Raw genomic sequence first — 12,290 nt, forward strand, 5'->3', positions numbered from 1 at the left:
ATTCCAGCCATATAACAGTAGGGAAGACCAAGGATGGCCTTCACACACTGTGCCCATATAGGGGGTCGAACCGGGAACTTAGACATGACAAGCCAACGCTTTTATTAATAGACTATACCTACTACCTTTAAATAATTATAGTACATATGTTAATGAGATATTAGATGACCAAAGTGCCAAATAACATTTCTCTTCACATGAAAGTTACAGATGACATGCATAATTTACTCTATCAGTTTCACCAATGTGATTTTACACTGTATCACAGTGAGCTCTAACATATTATGACGTCATTGTGACATCATAGCGCAATCTAACATTATGATGTCACAGTACAAAGATGCCTAACGTTGTGTGAGGTGTGTATACAACACATACATAAATACATAAATAAGTATGACAGTAGCAGGGAAATGAACAATAATTGTACGAATTAATTCAATTATTCTATATTTAGGGCTCCAAGCCGAAAAGCCTGGAGAGCCCTATTGTAATTGTTCGATTTATTATTATTATTTATTATTATTTATTATTCTGCCGATTTTTGCAAACGGTGACTATCTTTTGACGGAGTTGGTACAAGCAAACCATATGCAGATTCGAACATGGTCGAAGTCAAACATGGGTTAAGAACTCACTGGGACACGTGTGGTGATGTCTCACAAGCAGTTCATTACATTTGATGGCGTTGGTACAAGCAAACCATATGCAGATTCGAACATGGTCGAAGTCAAACATGAGTTAAGAACACACTGGGACACATGTGGTGATGTCTCGCAAGCAGTTCCTTACATTTGATGGTGTTGGTACAAGCAAACCATTTGAGGATTCGAACATGGTCAAAGTTAGAAATAGGTTAAAACATCATGGGACACCCAGGCACATGTCAATTTAGTAGTGGTGACGTCTCACAAGAGGTTCTTTACATTTGACTGCGTTGGTACAGGTAAACCCTTTGAATATTCGAATATGAATGAGGTCGGAAACAGGTTTAGCACTTTATCTGAGCAATGTGACAGGAACCCGGGGCCTGGACGAAAGCAGAACGCTAATCCGTTTGACTGGAGCCCAACTGACAAAGAAGTTAAAGCCTGTTAAAGAGTAACCAAGCCGAAAGGCTGAACAGCCCCAGTGTTATTGTTTGATTTAATATTATTATTATTCTGCCAATTTTTGTACCAGAGCTAGCAAAATAACCAGTGACTCGATTTTGTTCAAATTTTGTATGTGTGTGAAGACAGGTGAGTACTAGATTCCCCCAAAATCCCAAAGCCGTAGGCCCAAAGGCCAAGGGCAGATAACTAAAAAACAAGAATTTTTTTAAGATGTATTTGGCCCTATTGCTCGCAACCGCTTGACATCAAGCTGCTTGACATTTTTTGTTCTTTGACTTTGGTCATCGGTCACATGGTTTGGCAGCCATATTGGATTCAAGGTTTTCACAGTGTCTTTTTTGTACCTGTCTTCAAATGCAAACAACTTTGAGCCCACTGCATGAATTGCTTCCCAACTTTCTGAGAATTGTCTCCATACAGAACACAACAAATAATAATAGCCGTTTTTGGATATCTTTTTTTAAGTTGCAGCCATACTGGATTTTGATTTTAATCATTTTTGTCACCGAAATTTTACTTTAAAGATCATATCTTGTAAGGTTCTCCACAGAAACTATTGATAGTTTACATGAAGTTAGTGTGCCATATGTACCTCATTTTTTGTTCTTTGACTTTGGTAATTGGTCACGTGGTTTGGCAGCCACATTGGATTCAAGGTTTTCACAGTGTCTTTTGGGTACCTGTCTTCAAAAGCAAACAAATCCGAGTCCACTGCATGAAATGCTTCCAAACTTTCTGAGAATTGTCTCCATAGAGAACACAACAAATTGTAATAGCCGTTTTTGTATATCTTTTTTAGTTGTGGCCATACTGGAACCAAAGTTTTAACAGTGTCTTTTGGGCACCTGTCTTCAAACGCAAACAACTCCGAGTCCACTGCATGAAATGCTTCCAAACTTTCTGAGAATTGTCTCCACACACAACACAACAAATTCTAATAGCCGCTTTTTGATATGTTTTAGTTGCAGTTGTATTGGATTTTGTTTTGATAAAAAAAATTACCGAAATTTTACTTCAACGATCATATCTTGTTAGTTTGTTGACAGAAACTAAGTTTACATGAAGTTAGTGTGACATATGCATCTTATTTTCTGTTCTTGGGTGCACGGAAAAAGTAACACCACTTGGTTGTAATATTTGATTAATATTTGGGACACCCCTGGAACACACCAATTTCGTAGCGGCAATGTCCTGCAAACGGTGGCTATCTTTTGACAGAGTTGGTACAATAAAATCCTTTGAGGATTTAAACATGTTCGATGTCGGAAATGGGTTTAGAACAGATTTAGCACACGCCAGTTTCGTAGCGGCGATACCCTGCAAGTTGTGCCTACTTGTGATGGATTTGGTACAAGGAAACCCTTTGAGGATTCGAACATAGACGTTTGTGCACAGCACAAGGGAAAATTTCAATATATACAAAATATACAATTTTGTATATTTGGTATTTCCAAAATATACAATTTTGTATAGTTGGTATATCCAAAACTATACAATTTTGTATATATGGATAGATTTTACCACTGCTTCATTGAATTTTATGAGTCCGTAAGAGGTATTCTTGTGGGTTGAAAATATTACTAATGTTACCGAACAGTATTATTGCACGTGACAATAATACGTTAATACTATTTTCATTATGGCAACTATATTTGGAGTGTTATGAAATAATTTGTATTTCTTTATGTTGACAGCATTTTACATAAGAAATAGAACATTTGTGCAGATTTTAGTAACAGATAATGTAAATAATACCGCTGTCTTAATTAGATCGCGGTTCGAAAAGCACTGTTTGTATAACGAAAGGCTGCCGCTGTTTTAACTAGGTCGGGGTTAGAAAAGCACTGTTTGTATAACGAAAGGCTGCCACTGTATAAACTTAATTGGGGTTAGAAAAGCACTGTTTGTATGGGGAAAAGCTGCCGCTGTCTTAACTAAATCGGGGTTAGAAAAAACACTGTTTGTATAGCGAATGACTGACGCTGTCTTAAATAAATCGGGGTTAGAAAAGCACTGTTTGTATAACGAGAGGCTGTCGCTGTCTAAACTAGAATAACCAATAAACGGAATAGCAAGAGAGTAGCCTTTTAGAGATTGTCACGATCATTGCAAAATAATAGATAAAAAATCCATGAATTTAAAATTGTACAAGGAAACATATATATAGGAAACACTTTGTTGGAATAAATTCCTATTATATTACTTTCACGACATTAGTTCTGGAGTTTTCAAAGTAAAATTTAATATATATGTTTCTGTGATTTCATGTAATGGAGATTCTAAATATAAAATATTGGTTGATATTGTTTGACAAACAGTTGTACACACCGTCCATTGTGATATTTCTACTTAAGGATGTTTGTTTAGTCAATTGACATGCGTTCATGGTAAACAAGGATCATTAGTGTGAAAGGATTACTAAGTTTGTCATCCAGTATAATGCACTTCCACGATTAGCATAATTAGAACAGAGTTTGTAATTAGTTACATCCGGACTCCAGTTAATCAAGGCAGCTACATCAGTTGAGAGTGTGAGCTACTGGAGAAGAGGCGAGCAACTCAATGTGATTTATGAATTAGTGGAATTTTAATAAATAAACGAACGCCTGTCGCATAAATGCATTCGAACATTGAACACGCACAATCGCAGATTTCTATCGTACATTTGAGGGTGAATGTGAAAAAAGCAGTGCAGGATGCCTTACAGTGATTTGTCTTCAGAACACACAGTGAGCTCAGGTGAGTTTATTAATGATGATATTTTCATTCATTCATAGATATGGCGATCATGAGCGCTGACACTATATGTGTTCGCAATAGAACATTTGGAAGACTAGACACATATTGATTCACTATATGACAACATCAAATCCAGTATTTGTTTAATGCAACAGGTTTAAAGCATTCACTATTGTGCATTATTATAAAATACAATGTGTGTCGCTTTGTCTTCCATGTCAAATACATTAAGGACTTTTTAAAAATATAATTTGATATTACTATGACTTTTATATTATAACTAAAATTATGGAGTCTTGCATGTCCAGCCAGCAAACTATTGTACATATACACTGATGGAATAAAATAAAGGATCGCATAAATGATGCAGACATAAGATTATTATACAACACTTGATCAAATGAAAGCTACATGGTAAATACTGACTTAATCTCAGTTCTTCAGTATGACGTGTGAGCACCACGAGCTCTCACAACAGCCTGACAACGTCTTGGCATACTCCGAATTAATGCCCGGATTGTAGCCCTTGGAACATTATGCCACTCTTGTCTTAAACAGTCAAACATATCGTCCAGATTATGAGGTTGATTAATGCGATCTCGCACCCAACGACCAAGAACGTCCCATAAATGTTCTATCGGGTTAACGTCGGGTTCTGCCTAAAAAAAATCGGCTGAAACACGAGCAGTATGTGGCCTTGCATTGTCCTGCTGAAACTCGAACAACCGCCCACTTCTGTTAGCGAACGGAAGCACCACTGGGCGTAACACTTCGTCACGGTAATGAACACCAGTTAGACGACCATCCACCTGAATCAAATCTGTTCAGCTGTCGTAGGTGATTCCACCCCAGACCATCACTGATCCACCTCCGTATCTGTCATGCTGTTTGACAGTGCATGCTTGGTATCGTTCATTACGTCGTCTCCAAACACGTATCCGACCATCTGCATTGTCCATATTGAAACGAGACTCATCGCTGAACATGGTGTATCGTCAACGACGCAGCTGCCTTGCCCACTGTAACCTTCGCCGTTTTCGTTCTTGAGTCATCTTGATTCCTACCACGGGACGGCGACTTTGTAGACCCGCTGAACGCAGCCTGTTACGTACTGTGCGATCCCTTAACCGTAGATGTGTGACAGCTCTGAACTCGGCATTCACTTTTGGAGCAGGTTTAAAGCGATCCCTCAAACAAATCAGCCGAATCTGACGATCTTGACGAGCTGTAGTTTTCTTTGGTCGCCCACGCCCACGTCTCATGACAACATCGCCGGTCTGCCTGAAGAGGTTCCACAGTCGTGAGAGGACACTGATGGACTTCTGAAAGTGTCTTGCAACTTCTCGCAGTGACTGGCCTGACCTCACCATCCCGATTGCCTGCCACTTCTCCTTCAAACACATGTACTGTCTTGGCATGTTTCACGCAGTTGATGTCAATGACATCGGTCTTACAGTAGAAGACTTTATACCCCACTGTGCCATGAAAAACTACTGAAACACGTGCACTGCATGTCTTCCTACAGGTGATGGCCTGCGTTTTGGAGATGTTGACCATGTACTTCCGAAAAACGGCCACAAAAAAATAACAACATTCGGACTCATTGACCAAACACTTTATGCGATCCCTTATTTATTTCCATCAGTATATTATTCACATTGGAATTTCTGTTTACTGTGTTTGCGGTGAGGTCCAGACAATTCTCCAAATGGACAATTCCAAATACTACTGCGTAAAATATTAATGCTGATTTGGAGAAATTTACCAAATGGAGGAAAGCAAGTAAAATTGAATCCAGAGAAAACAAAAACTTTTCTATTTCACGTTAAAGTAAAGTCTTCCCTAGTGCAAAACTTAATCTTAAAATGAAAGGAATTAATATTTATGACTTTGGGAATAATATTTCAGTCAGATTCTGATATAGACGATAGAGTTAAAAAGGAAATCCCTATGATTAATTGCCTTAGAAGTCTTAGATACCTTTCTGGTGTCCACCGCCGTGAACCATACTCACTCACTCAGTTAAATAACTCCTTTCACATAAATCGTTAGAAGTTATGAACAAGCATATAATGCCCATATTTGGGATAATTGTACCAAGAACAAGAATTAATCCTAGAATGTTTACACTAAGATTCATTTCGGACGCTCAAATAATGCCGATGAGACGTTAAATTTTAACTCACTCACTCAATACGGACTATACGGACTATTTGTGGGGCGATAGGGGGTACAGGCCACGAGAACATTTATAGAGAAACTAACACAGTCATTACACCTTTTTACAAGATGGAAAACATCTTTGCTGTTATTAATGACATTTATAGAAATCGAACCAATATACAGGCTATATGTTGTAGAACAGAATGCAATGCCAAGTTATTCCTACCTGATACCATTAATAATTGGAATAGTCATCTGATATAGAGGATTATTAAACTTGGACAGTGTTACTTATATACAGTTAAGCCATGATACCAGATTTTGTCACATAATCCTTTATCGCCTCGGACTCGGTTGTAGTGATTTAAACTTCCATCGGCTTAAAAGACAATATATTAAGAAACGATTAGCCTTTCTATTCTAAAGGCTAAGTGAGTTTATATTCAGTGGTTTATGGGAAACAATTTGTCAATTTAGCTATTTTGAAATCAGTCCATGTACATCCTACGTTCGGGTGAATTTGCACTAATGTTATGAGTTAAGAATTAATTCATATTTTAAGACACATATTAAGTATTAAACAGTTAAATAGCTTTTCTTAGTAATTGAACACCTTTCCATCGACCGCACCAAACTGTTGACCAATCGTTTTTGTTCTGTTTTAATGTATATATGTATTATTTAATACAATTTGTATATAGGAAGCTTGGTGGGGACTTTTGGGATATAAGAAATGAATACAGACTGCCATATTGTCTGAATGTCTTAACCCTCATGGTGCCTGGACGTCAGTCAGCCTGCAAACCGCTCAGTGCCGCACTGTGCTGACGTCGCGGTTACGAAAACGTATACATTGTATCAAAAGTGTTGCAATGTCTTTATTTCTTCACACAGTATAACCAAATTGTATAACATGCAACTCGAGTTGATTGTCTTTCTAACAGTATCTAAAGTCACCAAATCCAAAAGATCTATGCACTGCCCAGTCATCGATAAAAGTGCTGGTATTATAAGTTTCCTACTTTTCCACATTAATCGTAATATGGACGCACCCGAATATGGCAAGCAAAGTCAAGTAAGCGCCCTTGTTTGAAATCTAAATGACCAATAATTCATATCATTGGCAAGTACATGTCCTAACAGTTATAGACATATGATATTTATGTTGAAGTACACATTCACTGAGAATTTTCCGTGAGTTATATTTACCGATAAAAAAATCCCGATGAAATTTTTCGTGTTTTTGACGTCAAAACAAAATTGACGGAAGTGGTCGTGATTAATTCATACTCAGACTGTTTCAAAGATTATGTCACAAAACGAATGACAGTTTGGAATGTATATCTTGAAGAAATCCCGGTTACGTCCATGTATGTTTCAGTGTCCGTCCTCTTTTATTAGTTATAAAAACAACTTCGGGGTAATTGACATCGTACATTTTCAAAGGACAAAATGTGAAAGATCGCTAAACAGCCCTAACAATACTCAAATTGACATCGCTCAATATCGGGCATCATTATTTTTTCTTAATAATTAACAAGATTATACTAACGTAACACCACCCAAGAGTAAGTACATGTAGATTCAATCAAAATTGTTGAAACATTTTCATGGGCAGCAAATCTATTCAACAAACCTATTTTCGATCACTCGCAACTCGGGCGCAATATGTCATTGTTTCACTATGGCCACCAGAAAACATACATCCTCGTATCAGCTCGTATTTCGCACTTGGCTGCCTAACTTAGACCTTTGCTCAAAATATACTTGTATGGCCAGTCCATGAAATATCACTTTTTCTTTCATTTATTCATTTGATTTATAAATACGACTTAAGAAGTGTATTTACACCTAGCCAGGTATGTACATGTACATTTAAGGACATACGTGATAGTTTATTTCCACTAGTTTCCCATTCCATCCCATTCTACTAAAGGAAAAGTTTGAAATAGATAATGATCGTAGGTCAATGAAAGTAATGGAATTATTTGTCATAAAAGGAAAAATATATTCTTGGTATTGAACTTTAACCAGCAAAATCTTTAATAAAAATGGTTTATTATGTCTTTCCTTTTTTTCTTAATTTTGGCCTACCTCAACTAAAGTTTGGAGGGAAGATTAAAATGGTGAAAAAAAACCCATAAGAATGCATTGATTTTGCTCTTAGACAAACATTTATTTTATAAAAATATCTATTTCATACTTAGGATACAAAACAAAGTAGAATCTAATTACTACTATGTCACTGGTCGAAGTATTTGGTAATTTAGATAATGCAAAGTGAAAAAAATACAACTATATAAAACATCAAAACGAAATCACATATACGATGAAAACTTTTTGTCTTTCAGAAATTGATTATATATTGTGAGTAGATCTAATTACGTTTACTGTTTATGTTATAAATTGAACCATTCGAGATTCCAATAGATGAAGCTAAAATATTAAAAATCTAGGTTGTTTAATATTGGATCCATATTGACAGCTTTCTCACTGTACTCAACTAAATGCACATTATATTTTTGGAATATCAAGCATTCAAACAGATATGAAAAGCACATGTCAACATACCAAAATTAGAAAACTGCGCCAAATATTCTAACACTGTTCGTCAAATGATATGCGGTCTCATTCACTCGTCGGTCGCCGTAGACATTTTCCAATCGTGATGTACTAGATATGCTTTCTAGTTCAGTCAAAGAGAATATTGTTATTTGGATATGAAACCACGTGTATCCATTATACTACCACAACATTAGATCAGCTGTTTCATGTGACGTCATCCACGTCAAAACACGCGAGGTCAAATCACGCGCACCTGTCCAGACGACAAATCCACAGCGGCGGGAAATCACCGATCGTCTATTAGCCTATTTTAATAAAATTGCAGATTGTAACGAAATAAAATTAATTTTACTCATTGCTGACATTTCAGATGACATATCAAAGAGTTGAAGACTTGCAATAGATTATCATACGTTAATCGAGAGTACAATGTACATAAATAATTTGTAAATCTAATATTATCTTTTGATCTAATATCCATGGCAGAATGTTTGAAACCGAGCTATAATATATTCCATTTTCTGAAGAGATTAGTAATGTGTATTTGATGATATATATGCATACACAATTGGTTATCAATTATCTTCTACAATCACAGCATGTACCATGTACGTTAGACTCATGGAAAATACTATTTCAGCAAACCAATCACAGCGCCATTATCACAGTTTCAATGAAAGGAAAAACAAATCGAAATCGAACTTAACAGCACAGCGTATCCATAAGCGGTTAATCCAAATACAAAAAGGTATTGATGTCATCATTGTAGAAGTTGTGTTGATGTTTTCAGTGGTTGCATTATGTTTGTATCGCGTGTACCATCGACAGAAACGGGGGCCGAGCTACCACATGTGAAACCGACCTTGACACAATTTGTTTACAATATGGCGTCGACCCACGTTAGATGTCGTGGCCACACTTTTGAAATCTCCATTTGCGACAAAATGTGAAACAGTTAGGGCAAGTCACTCACACAGTCAGGTAGTTTGAGCAATCACACATGACTCTTAGTCATTTCACATGAAATAAGTAGCAGTTATTTGTCTGAACGGGCGAGTATGTAGGACAACCGGTAAACAAGAAATCGCGGCACAGATATGATGCGAACGTGCCCTGTCGATCACTTCGGGCTTGGCCATTCAATGTTTAGGTTTTGATCATGAACTTCCTGGCCATAAATATACACTATACCACCTTAATATGAATGATTATAGCTATCTTTCCATATCTTTGATTTGAATATTTTCTGTAAATCCGCATCAAAACAAAAAGAAAATCTGCACTGTCGGTTGGTATGTACCGCCGTGCTAAATCGCCATGACACACAGTCGATAAACATATGCAATACTTGAACAAAAAACTTCCGTGGCCGACTAAAGGTTAGTACTCTTACGCCAATAACTGTACAGTGGGGACCAGTAAATCTTTCTGACCAGTTCGATCAGATTTCTTTTTCAAATTGGCTGTCTGATATAATAATAGTTATGTGTATGTGACATGGGTGCATAATAAAAAATTGCCTTCATTCGCATGAAGTTCAACATGGCAGAAAAAGATCGAGAATCGCGGTAACCACATTACTAATCTCGCCATATTTCGCAATCCGTAGCACTGCATAAAATATGAATTACACGATATTAACGTTGAGATGATTAGGGTGATGATGGTCATAATTTCATTCAATGAACTTCATAAATGTAATGGAAATATACACTGTCGTTTTCTCATGAGTACCGACCATTCCGCCATTACCGATAGTCCATAAAAATATACAAAACGTGCAAATATACTTGTTCATAAAGGAGTGAACAGAATTGTATTTACGTGAATAAGTATACAGTTGGCAAAAATATGTCTTTCTGACCACTCGGGTCATATTTTTTCTTATGAACAAGGATTTTGCCTGAAAATATTTACGTGTTTGTGACATGGGTGCATAATCAAAATTCGCCGTCATTCGCTTGGTGTTCAAACATGGCAGAAAAAGGCCGAGAAGAGCGGTAGCCACTTTACTAATCTCGCCATATGTCGCAATCCGTAGCATTGTATAAAGTATGAGTTACACGATGTTAAAGCTAAGATGATTGGGGTGATGGTGGTCATAGTTTTGACTTTGCGCACTCAGTGTTAAATATAAAAATTCACAGTTTAAAAAGGGCATTTTCTCGGGACCATATATGGTCCCCTGGCACTATGCGGGTGTGAAAAGTGAGAGACCATATATGGTCCCGTGGCACCAAGAGGGTTAACAATCACCGGGTGTGACAATGTAGACAGTATATTATTTGGGTTTCTGATAATTACTCCATGAGCATACTGGGTATTGGTGCTTGGGGATATTAAATGTAACAGTTTGTTATCAGAGGAGATTGATAGTGAACTTTTAGTACCAGTTAGATGTGATATCTATATGACTTCTTTCTGTTTGACAAAGGACTTAGGGTTTATGTGTGGAAAATCCTTTCACACTGATGGACGAAAGTCACTCAACCAGTATTCTACGTCAAATAAGATCAGAACACGTGTATAATTACAACATCCTCAGGATACCAATAACAACGAAATGTACAAATTAACAAACATGACCAACATTATTATTTCATGATAATGTAGGTGTCATGCATGTAATTATAGCTATATAAACATATGTTTAATTATTCAGTTTGTGTGAAGTCGGTCATAAATACAAGAAACAGTTGATTCTGAAATTCTTTAATCAGGTACTTTTTAAGTATATTTTCCCAATATTATATTATCCCCAAAAAGGCAAATATATTCATGTTATATTTTTTCAGTCAATTTTTGAATACGAATTACGTAACATTCATGCTACGACCAATGTTGTTGTTACAGACCCAGGGACCGACTAGGTTCATCACATGTCGTAAAAGTGCTGGGACATAATGTGGTGGCAATACATTCTCTAATTAACACCTATCACAAAGGGACGGGCCATTTTGGTTTGTCCTCAGGGAATGTGTTATGCAATTTGTATATTCACGAAATAACATTCAACAAACTATGTATGGGTGATTTAGGATTGATGAATTTGTACTTCGTATAAATAAATGAATTACATTATTTTCTTAATCGTGTGCGAAATACGCATAATGTCGGAAAGCGCAAGTTAAATCCCCAAATACTGACTTCGTTCCTAAATAAATCACAACCCTCACTCCAAAGATCAAAGATTAAAAACAGTTATCAATATTTAATTTCCACATCTTCAGAAATACTTAATCTTAACATTGAAACTGCCATCTTGATTCTGCATTGAATGACATTAGATGTATGCTCCTATACCGCTGCTGGTGTCTTAATTTGCGAGAATTAAACATTTGGTTTGCATCCAACCATGCGCGTGCCAAATTATTCAGCGTCAAGCTTTCAGAGCGCCAAATAAGTTTTCCAAAGTAGAAATTAAGCAAAATGAATATTTATCAAGTTTCCTTTTGCTAGAACATACGCATGCTGTTGTGGTTTTTCAAAAAAATCTTCGATCTCTCTGTTGTTAACAATATTAAAACAACAAGTACTATAAAATAAAATACGGAAATATATTACATATTATTTACGCAATCGGCTTCTCACAATACAAAGCTCGTAAACAATATTTGTGTCCTAGGGACTGAATACCAATAAGACCAGGCCAGCTCTACAGACACTGACTCTCTCAAAGACAGCAAGGTACATTATACAGTTAATTGA

The 12,290-nt window shown here is 36.6% G+C and overlaps 1 protein-coding gene across 2 annotated transcripts in view; it reads right to left on the reverse strand.

The window, feature by feature from the left end:
* Nucleotides 1–12,290, reverse strand: part of LOC124140324 — a 237,584-nt gene that overhangs the window by 137,697 nt on the left and 87,597 nt on the right. The window lies entirely within an intron of this gene.

Source organism: Haliotis rufescens, unplaced genomic scaffold, assembly GCF_023055435.1.
Source record: "Haliotis rufescens isolate VD_foot unplaced genomic scaffold, xgHalRufe1.0.p SCAF_40, whole genome shotgun sequence".
Taxonomy (NCBI): domain Eukaryota; kingdom Metazoa; phylum Mollusca; class Gastropoda; order Lepetellida; family Haliotidae; genus Haliotis; species Haliotis rufescens.